This window comes from Cupressus sempervirens, chromosome 8, assembly GCF_028749045.1.
Source record: "Cupressus sempervirens isolate cs-2001-9-10 chromosome 8, ASM2874904v1, whole genome shotgun sequence".
NCBI lineage: Eukaryota > Viridiplantae > Streptophyta > Pinopsida > Cupressales > Cupressaceae > Cupressus > Cupressus sempervirens.
Window position 1 is genome coordinate 160311455 of NC_143125.1, and position 20914 is coordinate 160332368.

The window sequence follows — 20914 nt, forward strand, 5'->3', positions numbered from 1 at the left end:
CCTTGTGGACGAGCCTTTCCCACCGTACTCTTCCCTTTGAAAAGTGGGCATGATCCAGCCTTGTGGCCAGCCTTTTTACAATGGAAACAAGCAAAAGGCACACTTTCATAGTCAATCTTTTGAGATCTGTTTCCTAGACGAGATTGTAGTTCTAAAACTTGAGGCATGTCCTGGCCTTCGAAGACTCCTACACAGATTCTTGCGTAGTTCAATCTTTTCTTAGCTGCTGTGACAGGGTCAATGGAGAGGAGCTCTCCAAAGATCCTGGCTATGCCATCAAAGACATCCTCATGCCAATATTCCAAAGGAAGTTTCGGAAGTCTTACCCAAACTGGAACCTGAGATTGGAAATCATTGTTCAAATCCAAGTTGGATGTCCATTTTTGCAATATTAGGTTGGATCTACCCAAAGACCAGTTCCCAGCACATAGTATACGAGAAAAATCTTCCGAGCAAGAGAACTCGAAAGACATGAAGCCTTTGGCCATAGCAGTCACATCTACATGCCCTTTAAGGTCCCATTTTCTCCTGGTAAATGTCCTCACTACATCAATATTAGGTCTTGGCCCTACAAATTTTCCTACCAAAGTGTTCGCCATGCTTAGGATATTGTGGTCAATAATTTCCCTAGGGATTTCCAGAGCAAAAATACCTTTCTCCTTATCAGATTTGTCAATGACTTTTGGGAAAGACGATTTACCTGATGGTTTTATCCCAAATAGATTCGACCAGCGTCCCCATGCCCTAGACGGCCCACTGCCCACATGGGGGGGAGGGGGAATCTTCTCACCTGGATGGGGCATCAAAACTCGTGGGTCCCCATCCTTTGAGGCTTCCTCATCTTTCCCCTCCATTTCCTGCCCTACGCTTGCTGCATGCCCTCCTACAGACGTGGTCTCCTGTCTCCCGCCTTTCTCCAGATTCGAAACAATGTTATTCGAATTGCAGTTCCCGCCCGCTCCATCCCTCTCTCTCACCGTGCCCATCATGATTTTCTACAATTTACTATATGTTACTATATAGTTTCATTGACATTATTAGTGGAGTTAAGCAATTGTCTCAAATAGAATATACAAAGATAGTAGTGTGTAAAATTTGAGTGGATTGACAAGACTCTTGATGTTTGTCCATGTTGCAACCATTCCTTTGTTTTAAAAATGCCTCTCCTCTTTTTAGATGTCTATTTAATAATACATTTAACCATAAACATTAAATAGTATTGATTATGATCTTCTTTAAAATAGTATTGAAGATTACATCATATTTGATTCAAATATTGAAAAAAAAGATGGCATATTTTCCATTCACCCTTTCTTCATTATAATGTATGAATTATCATTTTTTTAAAAAATTGGACAAGGAGAAATAGACAATACTTTTATCCAATAGGAATTGGAATCTAATGTAATTCACTTTGCCTTAAACATGTACTCATTCATCACAAGAATTATAGAACCGATAAGTGGAAAATGGGAAGGCAATCATATTTTGCATCAATGGTTCTTTAGTTATCAGTTATAATCTAAACTTCATTCACAATGTCTTGAGTATTTGATCATGACACACGATTCTTCTTTATACTACATGCTTGAGCATTTGATTGTGAACTATATGAACGTACAATGACCATCTTTTATTAAAGAAATGGTGAATGAGCACAAAGAAGCAACTCCAATTTGGATCAATAATGATTTGAATATCAATTATATGACATGCATGTTTTGAAAATAAATCATCATCTAAACACAAACTTATCAAGTAAAAAAAAATTATTTTATGGGTAAATGTTCAAAGTTGGATTTTAATAAGTCATACAAATTTACAGTATTTTTAGTCAAATTATGATTATGGTAAATATGCATGTGGAATGCAATGCACAATCGTTGGTGATGCAGAGAAACCCTATTCAACCATTGCCAGAGAACAATGCAAAGAACAATGTCGCCCGATTAACCCTATTCCCAAATGCCTTTCTCATCTTCTAAAAACCTAACCACGATTTTGGTGGACTTGATGGTTTTATTAAAATGCGTTCATAAAAACCCAAATTCAGGTTATAATTCAAATCAGCTATACCCAAATAATAAATAAGAGGTGGAATTTCCATGTACATACTAGTGGTTTATTTCAATGAGTGTTATTATTTTTCTTAACAAGAGTAGAATATCACCATATATTATAATAAATAAACTAGTTCAAAAAGAGCTCCTGAGGGAAAGAACCAAAAAGAAAATCCTCATTCGTTACTCATAATATTCAAGATGTGTAAAGTGTAATCCCTAAATTAAAATTGTTAAGAAACCCAAAAGGCTTCCCTTATATCTTTTAGCTATTCAAACTCTAACCACATATTGGAACACTAATGAGGCTTTATAAAATAGCCATATAAAGTGCCCGTACAAATATACTCATGAATACGTTTATGTAAAGTTTTATAGACTTTAATGATTGTCTCAAAATTTATTGGCCATAATCCTCCATATAGATATCATCAATACCTACAAAATGAATGAGTTAGTTATAAAATTCATTTAAAAATAAGGTCTTAGAAAATTGAATATCATTTCATAATTTCCTTACCATCTCCACTTGTTGTGTTTTGGTTAAGATCAATAGAAAAGGGCAACCCATATTGTTGATTAGTTTGTTGATCATCTAATACAACAATGCACATTTAACACATCCATTTAGATAAAATTAAATTATAAACTAAAAACTCAAATATAATTTCAAATTTTTTATTTTTTCTATCATAACAAATTCTAAATCAGAATATTGTTCTCATAATCTATATCACATTATGTAACAATAAGAAAAATCAAAATTCCATTACCTCCACAAGTTTGTTGAAATGTTTGAGGATGAATAACCTTTGGCATTGATGGTTGATCTCCACAAACTACATCTTGGTTATTTGATAAAGCATTAAATGCAATTAGAAATGTGAACTAAGTAATCAATTTTAATAAAAATAGTTAATAGTGAGTAAATTACCATCTAGTACTTGTGTGTCATCTATTATTGTTTGGTTCAAATCAATAGAGAAAGGCAATCGACGTCATGGAGATTCTCCTTGATCAACCAAACCTATATTGACACATGAAATAAAAATAACAAGTATTGAGCTATATGTTGAAAGTAATAAAGTACTTTTAAATAAATGTACTCACCTTGTTGCGACAGAATAACTCTTTCTCCTTGTATTGCTATGCCTGAACGATTAATGGCTTTTTTTCCCTTTTTCTTTTTAGAACGTATAGAGGGAAATTGAAAATTTTCATGATCATCAACTCTTTTACTTAAGTTTTGAGTCATAGGTTTTTTCTTTTCATGAATAAATCGACGCTTACACATTTTGCTTGGACTAAACCATGGTTTCTTTTGCCTCATAGGCATGTTCTCTGAACCAGGAATTGATTCAAAATTGGAACTTGAAGCAAGCGATGCATGTATCTCATTTCTAAATCTCCCAACATGTTGAATGAATATTTGTTTTTCATATTCTTCTCTAGTTGAAAAATTTTGGATAAATGAATTTACATAATCAATGCAATTTTGAAGTTCATCATGAGAAGTATCAAATGATCTCACACAATCTGTAGTAAAAAAAATAAAATTGTAAAGTCAAAATACTATTTTAAAATACTATATATTTCTTAAGAAAAAAATTGGTATTAAAACTTACCAGTTCTCTCATCTTCACCAATGTTGACTCCAAGCACATCTTGATCTTCTGAAGGTGTAGAACCATCTGCAATTGGAAAAAAAATCACTTAACTTTTTCATCCATAAAATAATTTAATATTTACTTGTAAACACACATTCTTATTACCAATGTTATAGTTTTTATGACCAAAATTCCCTCCAACTTTGTCGTAATCCTCAACCAATGCAGTAACATCATCTGTATTTAAGATCAGTTTAAGTAGGTCTTAACAATATAATAATCAATTATATAATATAAATAATTAAAATTAACTCTCAAATGATACTTACCAACCACTTGACCTTGCTGGTTTTGTATTGGTTCTCTTTAGTAGATCTAAAATCTTCAGCACATGTTTGCATGTGTTACCTCTTTTTGCCCACTCACAATCACACACTTGCAAATTTGGTCCAAAATTTCTTACAAGATACCATTTGGTTGAAATCGTTTGACTTCTAACTTTAAATGTATCAGGAAGGTGATATAGGTAGCAATCTGTATCTGCTATTCTCTTTGATCTCTCTAAAGAAGTTAGGTAGTATCTTTCCTTTTTGAAGTTGGTTAGAAACCCAGATAACTGCAAGTATCTCTTATTTTTATAGTATGGCTCTACCCTATGAAGAAGAACATGAATGAGCCAATCCATTCTCCTTGTGCATTTTCTAGAACAGTCGGTCAAGTGGTGACTCTTGATGTGCATGTGGTATGACTCTATGGAAGCATTAGTATCTTGATTTGCATGGGAGAAACCTCTAAAGTTTTTTGCCCACATTTCTATGACAAAAATATGATAATGTCTTAGCATATATATAATAAAAGAACCAAGCAATAAAAATAAAAATATAATGTAATGAATAATGTATATGATCTTACCAATGCATCTCTCATCATGACACCAAGTCTTTCTAAAGTAATCAATAAACTCTTTTTGTTCTTTGAATTCATCCATAAATTCTTTTATTAGATGAGTAGTGACATCTCCATCATCACTTATGGCATACATTATCTCACCTAGTCTAGTGAACATATTTGTTGCAACATCCTTATTGCTTACAAACCTATAATAAAAAAGATAATATCAACCTATGATGTTAACAAATATAACTTTACATGTATTTTAAGTAGAAATGACTCACTTTTAGACATTCTTCAACCATGCCCTACGTATGTGCCAGATACATAAAACTACTCGACAATTGAAGGATGATCTACAAGTTACATTATAAGCATTAATAAGTAGCATTCAAACACAATTAGTTATTAAACTAAAATTATATGTTTAAATAATGAAATGTATAGTTTGAAAACCTATATATCAAATATAATTGGAGGATAATCAAACCTAATTGCTTCAATCTCGGCACTAGCGTCATCAGTCATGAATGCATTGACTTGCCAATCATCTTTACATTGCTTGCCTCTTTTGTTAACTTCTGCTAGCCACCCATGTATATCATCAATTTTATTTCTTGAAGATATGGCCCATGCAATAGGTACGCCGGCCTCTTGTTCATCAAATACAAGTAATGAATATAACTCATACTGCACATGAAGAAATCAATAAATTAAGATTTTAGATAAATTTTAGATGAACTAAACTAAAATATATTAATATAGTTGACATTGGTAAACTCACAACATATTTGTTTGTTGAAAAAGTGGAATCCATTGCTATAATAGAGTTATGTGAATATCTCACCATCATCTCTCGCATCCATGGTGTTTGAATACCTATGATAAATGGAATGTTTTCTCTACTATTGGGTGTTTTATAGTAGAAGAAGTTGTCTTTCTCCTCTGCATGCTATAAACTTACACTTTTGGCATCATTTTCATTTTTTTGTGATCGAAGGGAACGCACCCTATTGCATGCATTCATTACATCTTTTCTTAGTAGAAATGTGTCCCTCTTATTCATTAACTTTGTAAGACTAGGATCCAAATAATGTTGCTCACATATTGTGGAAACCCCCACACCCATCAATAACAATGACTCAATATAAGATTTATATTCATTTGACAATCTCGGTGCAACCATACTCCTTGGATCACCAGAAGGGTCATCCTTTCCATGAAAAAATTCACCATTAGCATCTTGATGACTAAACTCATTATAAGTAATGATGGAAATATCTGGTCTTCCATACATAACTCTAACACAAAAGTGTGTTTTACAACCCCTTTTCTTTGCAAACCTTGGTAACCTTTGCATATTTGTTTGGGGTTTTCTTCTATTATCATCAGGTCCAAATGCACATTGTTATCTGTATATACATGTACAAATATATTTATACCAATTTATAATCAATAAAGTTTAAAAAATTAAAATATTGCATGCTTAATTATTATACTAAATCTAAACAAACCTTGAATACATCTTGGTAGCTTGGTTATTAGGGTTTGTCAAGTTCATCACATTATGTTCTTTTCATATGAACGTTGTTTCTATACCATCCAGTAGACCTTCTCCCTTGACAAAGTGAGACAATCTCTCAAGAGGGATAGTAGCACATAAATCCATAAATGCATTATGATGTCCAATAGGTGTCCACTCTAGTTGTGCGCTTGAAAAATCATTTCCTTCATTGGGGACATCTTGCACAGGTAGTTTGATGAGTGATTGCCATTTAAACTTTGTATCCATTCTGAGAAATATTAATATGGTTAGTGATCCTTAACTTGTTGAAACATGTTAAAAAAAACTAATACGAATTATTACATATAGCCTCGATAAAACAATTAGTATATTGAAATCACAATAAATACAATTATATCCTCGATATGAAATAATTTCACTATACCATCAATGAAATGATTTCTCAAAATTATATTAGAAGTTGATATTATATATTTTATTCTATATTTTTCCAATCTTGTGATCTAGTAATGAGATGCATGTTACTGCAAGCCTAGGACACATGATTCATATTGCCCTAATAAGCGAATTCCTCTTATATAGAAAATAAATTTCTATAATTTCAAAACCTTTACTAGGAAATCATGTTGTCACTTATAAATCTATAGTTATTAAAATCTAATATGATTAGTCCACTAGTCATATATTCTAATTCATCATTATTTATCACTAACTAATTCATTTATTGTGTCATTAAAGATGATCACCTAATTTACTTTTTAATACTAGGCTTTGTGTTATGTATGTACATTAATTTAAGCTTAAAATAATTTTGAATGAACTTGAGTACAACTAACATGGGATGTAATTGTCCTGCCTTCCTAGCAATCAAGATCTGAGTCATTTTGTTATCAAGGTCCATAGTGTTCATTGTATCAAGGTCTAGGTCATTTTCACATAGAGAAGTTATGAAGTTTTCCATGACTTAAGTCCATTTCACTGTATCTGTGGATAAGTACATTTAGTTATCAAGCTTTAATTCATTTAGTTATCAAGGTCCATAGTGTTTAAGGTCCTTAGTGTTCATTTTCAAATAGTGAAGTTATGAAATTTTTCATGATTAAGTATGTTTCGTTATCAATGTCTAGGCCATTTGAGGTCATTTGCACATAATGAAGTTATGTAGTTTTTCATGATTTTGTCATTTTCACGTAGTGAAGTTATGGAGTTTTCCCATCATTAAGTCCATGGAGATTTCCACAATTAAGTCTATTTAGTTATCAAGGTCTAATGAAGTTATGTAGTTTTCTATGATTTTGTCAGTCATTTAGTTAAGTTATGGAATTTTCCCATCATTTTGTCAATCATTTTCACATAGTGAAGTTATGGAATTTTCCCACCATTAAGTCCATTTAGTTTGCCACTATAGTGAAGTTATGGAGCTTTTCCTTATGGAGTTTATTTCATGATTCAATCCACTTAATTTTAGCCCATTTAGTGTTTAGCCCACTTAGCGTTCATCTCATGAAGGTAAAGAAATTGTTTTCTAGTTGAACATGAACAATTAAATCAATAGATAAAACTATCATATTATCCATCATTTATTAATCTAATTTAGGAGAAAACTTTATGGAACTCTAGTCTTATTGACACTAGATCATAACTCATAGCATAACATCTAGGCTATATGTTCACAAGGTGAAATTATGGAGTTTCTTCTATGATTAAAGCCTACTTAGTTTAAGTTATGGAGTTTCTTTACGATTCAATCCACTAAATTTCAACCCATTTAGTGTTAACCCCACTTAGTGTTCATTGCATCAAGGTCTAGGTCATTTCACTATGGTCATTTTCACATAGCGAACTTATGGAGTTTCGTCATGATTAAGTCCATTTAATTATCAAGGTCTAGGTCTAGGTCATGTAGTTTTTCCATGATTAAGTCCATTTAGCTTTCTACTATAGTGAAGTTATGGAGTTTTTCCACGATTAAGTCCATTTAGTATCTCATAATCAAAAGTATCTCGTGAAAGATATTGACCCTATTAGGAATCTATTACAACTATATAGTTTATCTGTTATTGTTAGGGAACTAGGCCTTATTAGAAGCCTCAACCCTATTAGGAGTTGTTATTATAATACAAAAGGTACAAGATGAGCCCACTTCTCAAGAATGCATATTCAACTGTTGTTATTATAATACAAAAGGTACAAGATGAGTCCACTTAACCAAATAAGATCAATTTCATATTTATAAATAATAATCAGGCACATAGAACAACAATCAGGGATTTCAAGCAAACATTTACAAGCAATGGTCAAGGGACAAAGCAACCTTGAGCATGAACAAAAATAGTGTCATAGTATGAATCTAATCCCTAGAACCACTACTGTGTATGTTCTCAAAATATTTTTCAATCACGCACATAGTCCTAAAAAAAAAAAATTGGCAGCACTAAGGTTCTTAGTAATGGTCAACTCTGCAGCTTTTGCAATCTAGAGTGGGTGAAATCCAATCTTGGTGTACCAGGGTTTTGACATATTCTGAGAATTTAATCAATCGGAGATACTGAGGAGATCTGACAACCCAACAAAAGACTACACCTGTGGGGATTTCCCCCACAAGGACATTTATATAGCGGTTGCTACTACCACGTCAAAAATGGCTATTACCGCTTGAGGTACCATCCACATGGTTGACCCAATAAAGGGAATGTCCACTATGGTTTAACCCTCTCTAATCAAAGAAGACTCACAAAGTTGTACCACATGAGGACTTGGTTTGGATTTAAGGGTTCCAAGTTTCTGATGTGCCCAAACGGGAACAGAGCATACTCCTCTAGCCTCTTCACCTTACCCAAACATAGCAAACAAGATTCTTTGACACACTAATTTGAAATCACCTCACCAAATTTTTGGAAAATCCAACAACAAACACCACCATTCTCAAAAGAGAAAGTACTAGTGGATGTTGAGGACAAACCCAAGTAGAATAGTGAGACAATAACAAATATCCTTCCCTACCTACAAGGGGATCCGTCGTCAAGAGGAGCTTTGCATCTAAAGCAAGCGAATGAAGCTTAGTCTCTCAAGATCTCCCAAATAGTGTTCATAGGGCCTAATTACTATGTGAAACATATATGCGTGAAAGCAAATCTAGATCCAATTTTAGAGCACCAAATGAAGTGTGAATCTATGAAAGCATGTAAAAGCACTCAAGCCAAACACATGAGATGTTCATTTTAGTTCCAAATCCAAGTGTTATAGAGATCCAACAAAATACCTAGTAATCCTTGCAATGCATTTTTCTCTGTTGTACCTTTCGTTTATGCTTGAACGCTCACTCATAATGAACAAAGCAACAAGCAAACACAAGATATGCAATAATATAACAAAGCCAAGAGGTATTCCTAGATTAGAGGGAAAATAAATTGTATGCAGTTTTCCATATAAATTATTCCAAGTAATCAATTAAAAACCATTGTTTCTTGACAAGCTTATACATATGTTTAGTATGTTTTCAGCCCTTTGATAGAATGGACAATAAAGTGGTTGGACTATCATATGTTTGAGGGAAGTTACAATATAAAATCTTCTAAGCAATTAAATTCACTTTTGATATCTATATTTGAGCAGATAGCTTACCTATATTTGTCATCAAACTTGCAATTTGACTTAAAGGGCAAACTAGCAAATAGTTGTAAATATACCTTTATTAAAGGAAAATGTAGAAACTATTATGATGATAACCATGATCAATTGGAGGAGACAAAATGGTTTTAGATTATAATGATTTACAAACTATCTTTGAACATAAAATTAATTGGAAAGAAACCCTTGGGGTTATGTGTTCATATCATTTTTGATAGAGTTAGACATGCCATTTTTTTCCACATTTGGAGATATAATGTAATCTATTTTTAATAATCACAATGACACTCTCCAAGAAGTTGCACTTTTAGGGCTTTACTAAAACATTTTTTAATTACATGAAACAAGTAGATGGACGATACCAAGGAAGAATGAGAGGAGAGAATATATTTATTTTACAACATGGGATTTGTAGAGACAAAGTGACATTCTATCAAGGAGATCCCAATATAGAACAATATTCGCTCCAATCACTCCAACTATAAGGAGATTTTAGAAGTAGATAATGTAGGCAGTCATTTTAAGAAAACATATACTTAGACATGACATTAGACTTAGCGATCAAAATTCATTGTCGAAAAGGAGATTTAAAGAAGCTACAAAGGTTCAGACGTTCTATCACCCCATTTTGGGGTGTTTTCTTTTTCTAGGGAGTCATATAGACTGCTTTGGCCTCCTAAACATTATTAAAGTATTTCATTCAATCATTCAATCCTTGTAGAAGGTACACTAAATAGGGATGCACAGTTTCATACTCATTTACAACAATACTAAAGATTGATTAAATATGAAAAAAGACTTTATGTTAATTGTACTTATAGATTAATATTAATAGACTATCATGATAGCAGATACATAGTATGGCAATCCCAAAGATCTCCAATATTATGGAATCCCTTTTTTTGGCATAACTGATTAATGATGAGATTATTGGCACAATTGATTAAGAGATTGTTGAAGTGGTGTTACATGATGAGTTTATGATGCATTCATACTGATTTGATAATAGGTAAATCAATTATTTGGATTTCATTGATGTCAACTATTTGATGTAGTATTTTTAGCATGTTACCAAATATTGATTGAGTAAAAGATGAGTTATAGTATGAATTAAATTTTGTTATTCTATCGGAAGGTTAAACTATGAGTCATGATGCTATGTTTATGATAACACCTATTTATGTGAATAAATGAGTAACATATGTTTAGTAAATAAATGAGTAGGATAAATGAATAAATGATAACACCTATTTATCGGAAGGTTAAACTATGAGTCATGATGCTATGTTTATGATAACAGCTATATATTACTTGGAGATTCCATTTAGATACATCAGTCTACCATTAAAGTTTCATTGCAAGATCAAGTTTGGTTTTGAAGATTTTTTTTTTGGTGCATTAGTAGTAGGATACATAAATTTTGAAGTCAACTTTTAAGGATTTAAAGGCTCTAAAAAGGGGTAAAACATCAAATGACTAGATCTTTCACAAGTTGAGCATTATAGTGGAGTTTGTGTCATTTCTAAAATGGGGTTATAATATCCTATTGAGACAATTGGTGATGTGTTATGGTCTCTAAAATTGTGCTACCTTAAATACAAGAAAATGAAATTCCTTCAAATTTTCTTTGGAGTTATGAAATTTGTTGGGGCTTGTTCTAATCTAGAAAAATATGAATAATAATATCTTAGGGATGATCAACCTCAAATTTTAGGGTTAAGATTTCTAGAGCCTTCTTGGGCGATTAAAAATTGCTGATAAAAATAAGGCATGTAGGATTGTCTAGGTCAGTTCTGGGGGTCCATGATATGGTAGCTCTAGCTTGTAGAATATTGTAAGCAAAGTTCCCATGTGGTTTTTCATGTCACATTTTTTAATGTTGTAATTCCATTGTATTAGAGATAATAGTTCTAAACAAGTTTCATGTTCTTGCAATTTGTTGCTATTTCTCTATTTTGTTGTGTGTATTTGCGGTAAGAGGGGGAGTACCCTTCCTTAATCATATAGTTGTGTACCAAAAACCTTTACATATATAGTTTTTGAAAACATTTTTTTTCATCATGGTTGGTCTATTTATAATAGTTCTAGTTATTCTACATAAAAGAAACGATATGGTTGTTAAAATGCAAATTGGTGTACTATATGTATTTTTACTCTGGTATTGAGGTACTATAGGTGGTATAAACTTGTATTGGTTTTCTCTATGTTGTGGTGTTTGTGTAATATTATTATTGGCTAAACAAAAGTGTTAAAGTAAGAATGATATGCATGTGTTAATGATTAGAGTCACAATTTAGATGAGGGTTAGAAGAATGATATTGTTAAGAAGGGGATTAGAAATATTACACTAGCATGAATAGCATAATGTTGTTGATGAACAATTGAGGTATTTTTTTAATCATTATAGAATATCGAAGTGTGTGTTTTCAAAGAAGCACTCTAGAAACTACCTAGAAGAATATTTTGCACTCTTCCATGTTTGATTATATATCCTTTTAGTTTGGCATGTAGATTATATGTTCTTCAAGAATGTGGAAATTCTATATTTTTAGGTTCCTAGTGTTTCCACAAATGACATGAAGAGTGTGATTTGTTGGCAATTATATTGCCTATTAGGAATGGTCCAATAAATTCTCTCTGAATTTCTCCTCATTAAAGTTTGTAGTGTTGTTCCTTGGAGGGAATATTAAAAATATCTATGTAATTTGTGTCAATTAAAGTTTTATAGTAGATATGTGTACCACAATAATGTCTTCTATTATATGTTTCATGACTACGCTTTCCTTCTTGTCCAATTTTGAAGAATTTTATGCAAGAATAGATGTTATATCCTAGATCATTTAGTAAATATGACACACGATCTTGGGAATTGTGTTAGATGTTCAAGGAACATCTCTACTTGATTCAAATAGAAATAATTGAGCTCTTTGGTCTTGCACCATGTGTGAAGTTGGATTATAAGATTATTTATGACTATTTAACTCATAGGGGTTTTTCTCTTTTTTATGTCATGTTCTTGGTTATGGTCTTTGATATGTTGGTAGGTAAAAGTGCAAACTCGTGCCACCCTTTTATGAAGGAAAAAGGCTAACAACACCAAATCTGTTAAACTTCAACATGGCTTAAAAATGGTATTTGTGTTCAAAATTAAAAGTTAATGTAAATTGATAAAATGGGTAGAAATAGATGAAGTTTATCCCTATTTAATTTAATTTAATTTTTAAAGTTTAAAATTTGATACATTAGTTTAATTTTAATGTCCATTTTTTAGTTGTTGAAAGATATTGCAAATGAGGGGGTATAATTCCCACCATAAAACTATATGTTAATAAAGGTTTTTTTATCTGATTTTAAAATATGTTTTAGATGACATATATAGCTTGTACAAAAAAAGAGAGATTGGTCTATGATGTATATTTTGTCTAATATAACTACTCAAAGTCAAATTTTCACCTCCTACCATATGTCCCCTATCAAATCTACGTCAATCAAAGAAAAGATTATACATTATCAAAGAGGAATCTCTCCTCTAGGGTAGTGTATAGTTTTTTATTTTTTTGATATCATCTAGTTTTATTTTCCTTTTTTTGAATGAGAATCTTCTTTATGTTAAACTAACCACTTTTAATATCTTGTAATTAAAATATATTATATGTAGTCAAAACTCTATAAAATTTATATGAGCATTATCCTGAATTCAAGCTCTATAAAAGGATATTTTTAGTTTTTTAGAAACTTGGTTTTTTATGAACTTGGTTTTAGAAGTCTAAATTTCTACAATTCTACAAAATTTGTTGATTTGGCTGCCACATGGGATGATAAATAGGCAATTTTGGCTGAAATGGGTTTGGTCAAACCTGATTTGACATAAACCCTCTATACATTTTCCTAATATAATGTATCTTGGAAGTAAGTTTGGTAATAAGCCTCTTGCAAAAAATTTATCATTGTGAGTTAATTATCAATATTTATTTTTCCTCATTGGGTTTTCCATGTAAATATGGTGTTTGCTTGTGCATTGTATTCAATGTTATAGCTTTCATCGTTTCTATTTAAAGTTACACATGTTTGAATTAAAGTTGAAGTTAAATTTTTTATAAGGCACTGATTATGTGAGAGTCCCCTTCCGAAAGTAAATGCTACAACTTCAACCTAGTCACTAGTTCAACTATAAATAATGTCACACATAATATTTTTGATGTCTCATAAAAATTGATGTTGATTCATCCCACTTCTTGTTTTCTCCATTGATCCAAATCTTTAAGTAGAATTAACCCTTGATGACTCATTGCCGAGTGAGTGGGGGAAGATATTCATAATATTAACATGGAAATCACTTTAAATTTTTAAAAATAAAAAATTTGGTGATATTCTATATCTAAAAATGAATCTAAAGACAATATACTATCCGCAGTTACTGTGACGAGAAGACAGTATACAATATTCATGTTTGAATTCAACAATGGCTGAAATGCATGTTTGAAGCAAAACTATATGGACATGGAAAAATCAAAACAAAACATGCTACGCACATACCTTTTACCAGCGTAGCAACAGTAAGATTTTTGGAGGGTTGAGAAGCTTCAGCAGGGTTGAGAAGCTTCAGCAGAACACGGCATGCTCCAAACAATATGCAGCACACAAAATGCTCCAAACAGAACAGAGATGGGTATAAAAAACAAGAAACGCACAGATGAAAAGAGCAGGCTTCCCGCGTCTTCTTTTTAATGAAGTTGGTGTGGACTTCAGTGATATTGATATCAAGTTGGTGTGTAAATTTTGGTTGGTGCTGGCGATCCCATCTCAGCATAAATTGCTGCCTAAACGCACCACCTTCCTTCTTCTACACGTCTGTACTTTCATTTGTCAGTCTGTTGCAAAGTACAACTGCGGGATGTGATGAGCGATGGTTTAGTTTCAGGTACTTCCCTCTGTCAGCGACAGACATGAGTATGACTGCAGAGGGAGGATGGCATGGACGCAGGATGGCATGTCGGCATGAGGATGCATGAGGATGGGGGTGGGAATACCCAGGCAGTCGATCCTCCTGCCTGGGTAGCCATTGCCGGTCTCGCATGCAATAAAGTGGCGATTAGGAGCAAGTTTAGGCAAGAGGTGCTCAGATGTTGCCACGTGTCCAAATTGTGCAAATAGCGCATGCCCACATTTCAGAGATGCGCACAAGTTAAAAAATGTGGGATTGTAGGATTGCGACGCATGGCAAGAGGGTCCTAGTTAACAATGATGTCGCAAAGACATGTAGGTTCAAACAGATTCACCAGATGTCGCCACGTGTCAAGATCGTGCAAATAGCACATTTCTGCAAAACAGAAGTGCTCATGGGATAAATAATGCAGGATTGCGGAATGGCTACATGTGGTGTGGGTCCCACAGATGATGATGTGGTATTTGATGAGTAGTGGTTGGCCAATCAGAGGCTACCACATGGCAGAAAGGCAAGGGTCAAACAGAGGGTTGACCACGGATTGGAAGGATAGGAAAATTTGAAATTAATAAAAAAAAATTATTTTTATTATTTTCTCAAAAGAATGGACGTGCATCATTTTAAATTCAAAAGAGGATTATTTCTAAAGTTCAAACTTAGGAATTTTTTAAATTTTTGCAAAATTTAAAAAATGTAGACTTGAGTGTTCTAGCAGAGGGGGATGTTTTCAAAATAAGATTCTGGGGGTTTCCTGTAGGCAAAACATAGACTCCAATATACCGTTGGAATCAAAAAAAGATGAGCTATCTATTTTTGGAGCTTTTTTTTGCACAGGATGTCACCAGTACACGCTATAGGAGGTTTTGTCTCTCTGATTGTTTTGTATGTTTTATCAACTATTTCAGGTCACCACTTGTAGAATTCAGTGAAAAAACATCATGAAAGTGTTCAGTAATTATTGTATCAAATTATTTTGATTTTTTATGATGTTTTTGGCTTCAATTTGGTAAATTGGTACGTATCTAGGTTCATTAGTAGATATTTGTCTTTACTGAGATATTTTGCATTTGGAGATGCAAAACATAAAAGATTTGATTCTGGCAGTTAAGGAGAGAAGGTATAAAGATTATTTTCAACTTCTTGAGGGAGAATCCTAAAGGGACACATGTCGATTACAGATTCAATCTAGGAATTTCTTCAACCTATATCTTTCTCATTCTTTCTCATTATCGGGGTTCCAATTTTTCACTGTGAGACCATTGTTGGTAGGAAATTTTCAGTCATTCAGTGAGACCATTTCTTTGGATCCAAAACTGTGATTCCAGCTTCATTCTTCAACATATTCTCTTATATGAACAACACTAAGAAGGATAATAAAGATAGTTCAAATCTATTAGGTGCTTTCATGCTTTCATTTCATGCATATGGTTGTATTGTTTCAAGGAAATTAATACAAAGAATAGCAAAATTTTATGAGTTTCATCTTGAATCTTGTCTCCTTTATTAGTGACCTTCAATGTTTTATGGTCTTTGAACAAAGAGCCTAGATCGTAGTTGCAATCCCTTAAGGTTGTATGTTATTTCATTGTTGCTTATAACTCAAGTAGTTATGTAAATGCTTCAGGGAAATCAATAGGGTTGGAAGTTTACTGATGGGGATATCATGTAAGAATGAGGTTCAGATTGAGCATTGATGTCTATTTACAAGTTGAATAGATAGATCGTATATTTGAATATATAAATAAGTATCAGATATCCATATGTATGCATTTTATTCATGGATTAGGCATTGGTCACTTACAGGATCATTAAAGTTTTACTACTACATATCCGAGGGTTTGTTGAATTCAACATTATTATTCAAACGGTCTTTCCATTTTATGTTGAAGGACCTAAATAGAATGCCCTCAATCAGCTTATGAATATCATAGAATTGCAATTTTCTACTGTAGATCTATGTTATTGCATAAGTATTAGGAGATATAAGAGTTTTTATTTGGTTAATTGATTCAGGGATATATTTTTTGCACTAGTACGGTATCAATTGAATCTCAGGTCTACTCGCCTAGGTTTAGTAGAGCTTGAAGTAGAAGAAGGGTCAGAGCCTTATAGTTGGCCCGGTGTCTGAAATGGCATGTTGAAAATGGGAGTTAGCTACCCCTAGATATGTCATATTCTCATTGGGATAATTGAAAACCCTCTAGCATTTTCAAACACCAACAGGCATCATCCCCACTAAGGTTTTCCCTTGGCCAGGGTTTCCCTAGTTAACAAATAATAGTTTATGAGTTCTCTATGTGTATGGTTATATTTGCTATTCAACATTGTTGGTTTACTTTCATATGCAAGTTATAAAGTAATTAACAATACTCAGTTGTGGGAAAAAGTTTGTAGAATATTGATTCACTCCTCCTCTCAGTGTTATCTATTTCTAACAGTTTAATGTTAGATATACTTCTACTACTTGCTAGCATTTATATTTTAAATTCACTTTCAAGGTTGATTCCTAAATTGGGGTTTGACTAAAAGAAGCCCCCCAACAATAAACATAAAAAAATTTTTTCTTTCAATTTATAGGTCTTGGAAAGAAAAATATAGTACAGATATGGATGCCCATTTTGCTGAATATTAGACATCCAAAATCAGTTATGCGATCAAGAATAAAAGGAATGCAATGCATTTTTTCCCCATTCTGGGAAGACATATCCATCTTAGACAACAACACATTTCTTCCCTATTTTAGAAAGTCATGTCTCTATCTTAGACTAGGAATAATTTCTTCTCCATCCTAAATAATCATCTCTATCCTAGTGCAATGTCCCCACTAATAGGGTTAGTTAGGGACACGTAATACTTGCAAAATAAATTTTAGAATCACAATAATAACACAACTAACTATATTACTCTACCCTCTAATTTAACCCCAATCTTAAGGATGTCTCCAAGTTGGGCTTCCTGGCTCATAGCTACCTTGTCGTCTTCCCAGGAGCACACCCTTAAGATTCTTCTTGGATGGGAATTGTCTATCCAAGGCTACTCACATATGCATATGTTGACAACTTCAGAATATTCTACTAGGTTGATTATTGGCCATGGAAAACTATGGAGATCTTAAATATCTCACATACTCCATGCTACGATATCGACACTTGGCCATGGTAGACAACAGAGATCTTGAATATCTCACATGCTCCATGCTACAAGTAACATTGGTAACCATGGTATTGACCTCATAGGTTAACACAGTATTATCCACAAGTATGATTCATTAATATAAATAAATTCATAAATATAATTCAAAAACATACCTTTCTTACCTTCTTTTCCAAGAGTCACACCCTTTCATAATACAAAGCCATTGAAAAGTCACAACACTTCATAATTATAATTCTTTCAAAAAGTCACGACACTTCATAACCAAAATCCTTTGGAAAAGTCCAAATACTGTATAATCAAAATATTTTTGAAGAGTCACAACTATTCATAATTATGACCCTTTCAAAGATTCACATCCTTTCAATACCATTGATACCTCTTTAGAAAGTCACTTCTTTATTTTCTTCATATTACTTTCCTCTTCCATTTTTCCTTTTTGAACTCCTCTCTTCTTCTCTTCCTTTTTTTCTACTCTCTAAAATAAACTCTCCTCCCTTTTATATCTTAATTTTAAGGAGTCATGTCTATTTGTTAAACATCTCTTGACTTTTTATTAGATTTAGTTAATTTATATTATTATATGTTATATTATTTATTTCTTTACTCATTGAATTTTTTTAAAAAAATTATTTAAAATATCATACTAAATATTATTTTATTAATAATATAGATTAAATAAATAATATTTTCTTGTTTTATATTTTAGTATTAGTTTTAATATAACTTTATTATTTATTTAATAACACTATATTATCTAATAATTATTAAACTTCTATCTTAAAATGGGGATATGACACCTAGAGCGAAATGATTTTTGGGTTTTGCAGTTCTCACAGTTTCAAGTAGCTTGATCCTAAAGCTTTTCTTCATACCTATACCTATCCATCTTTAGGAATATTTACCTCTAGCTTTTAGGCTAATCTTCTTCGAGTACTCTTCTCTAATATCAATTATTTGTATGAAATGGTACTAAGAGGGGGTGTAATACACTCTTACCTTAACAATTATTAGTATGGTTTTAAAGATAGTATAAGTATACTTGGACTAGGTTGGGAAATACGATTACTTGTGGTACTCCTTGATTTCATAACTTTACAATTTCATGCATAGGTAAAACTATAAGATAACATCCCACAATATTAACACAAAATAGTGGTACCTATCTACTCAAAAATTGGTAATAAACCAAGTTCTTATGTTACAATTTGTTTAGAAATAGTTCTATACTTATCATACCCATCCTTTCTTTCTTATGATGTTAGATATTGCTTTGTATTAATCAAACACTTAATCATGTTCTACATAATATATTTATTAGATTAGGTATATGGTTGATTTGTATCATGCTTTATATCTAAATTCATTATTTATGCTTTCCTTGTTTATAATATTATGATTATTATTGGTTATTAAGCTAACCAAGCTAACCCATGATGCCTTATATATGTCTGTGTTTACTCTACTTGGTGTGTTATCTAAATGAGGGGAGGATCTTGCAGTCGATTCTTCAAAAGATATACATGATGTCACTCTACTCCTTCCTTGTGTGTCATTGTTTGTATACATTTACATTTATTATATCTTGTCAGTTTGTGATGCAAGTATGTGCAAGTACTAGACATAGACAACACCTAGATACATAGGTCTGCACGTGCCTCAAAATCCTCGAACCATTTTTTGTTTAAAAGGGGATAGAATTATGATCCATATAGGCATCCTTATATTCTTATAAATTTAATATGAAGTGAGTCAACTAGTGTGGGGTTTATGTTTTTATCATTTCTTTTGATGGTTTAATTGTGAATTCTAGTGCTCAAAATTATGTGTTCATGACTTGGATATTTTTATTTTCATTTAAATTTTCTATGATATATATTTGGTATATTTATATAAGAATATATGGCTGCATGCACATGTACACCTATATAAATGTACATTGTTACATAGTTAATGTATTTAAGTATTTGTATATGTTATAAATTGTATGTGAGCTATTTATTTAGAGACTTAGATATAAAGGGAAATTTAATTGAATACAAAAATAAAGAAATTAAAAAGGGGTAAAATACAAAGCATACATATTTAGAAGAGCAGCAATAACATGCATTCAAGAGAAAAAGGTAATTTGTGTTACCCATGTGAAAGAATATGAGACCAAAACATAAATTCAATTATGGGCATGAAAAAATGGGTAAAAAAGCACCAGAGAGGGTATTTACATCATTTTTGGACCATTTATTTATTATATACCCCTATAATAGCCCTAATTTACCCCTAATATGCTTAAACAACTTGTAAAATGGTAGTTAATTACATAAACTAAGACAATTTTGGATTTTGGAATTACTTTTATTTAAAATGGTGGTCTAAGGGGTGTGAAATCTATTCAAGAACATCTATCTATCTATCTATCTATCTATCTATATGTGGTGTAAAATATAAATATGAAGGGGGAGAATGCTTGAAAGGTAGATAAGAGATTGATTGTACCTTCCATGGATGTTTTTATGGAGAAAAATTAATGATATATGAATGATGGTTGTGAGTATGATTCTTTAACGATTTGTAAGTTTATTTCCCCTTTGGGAAAAGAGTTATATGTAGAGTTTCAAGGGTTGAGAGAGTGATTTATTAATGTGAAATTGAATCTTCTTCTACCATGGATATTTGTAAAATTAGAGTGGGTTTGAATGATGCATCTCAAGTTGGATTTATTTTCCCATCTTTGTCTCCTTGCTTCGGCCTCTGTTGAATCTTTATAGAACTTGAGACCATAGATTAAACTTGTCTATTGCATTATTTATTTGATAAGATATAAATCTACTTATATTTTCTCATGATTTATTATATTTATACATTCAATTCCTATAGTTTTTCAAAGATTCTGAGTTCCTTTTCTAAAAATAGCTAGGTATTTTCCTATGATATTTAGCCACTAGTTTTTGGAGATATGTTATTTTATGTTAGAGGGTTGTTGGTAACTAGAGTCATGGAATATTGTATTATAATATCTTCTATATTTTCTTGTCTATGATTTCTTGTACATACATGTTTTTATTATAAAATTTGGAACTATATATGCTTGATTTAGGTATTTTAA

General features: G+C 32.0%; 1 long non-coding RNA gene across 1 annotated transcript; it reads right to left on the reverse strand.

The window, feature by feature from the left end:
- Nucleotides 1-2218: 2218 nt before the first annotated feature.
- On the reverse strand, nucleotides 2219-2906 carry LOC149542053 (uncharacterized). Its single transcript, XR_016355175.1, has 3 exons — nucleotides 2834-2906; nucleotides 2581-2655; nucleotides 2219-2498 (listed from the first exon to the last, which is right to left on the reverse strand). It is a non-coding gene; the product is annotated as an uncharacterized LOC149542053 (long non-coding RNA).
- Nucleotides 2907-20914: the final 18008 nt, after the last annotated feature.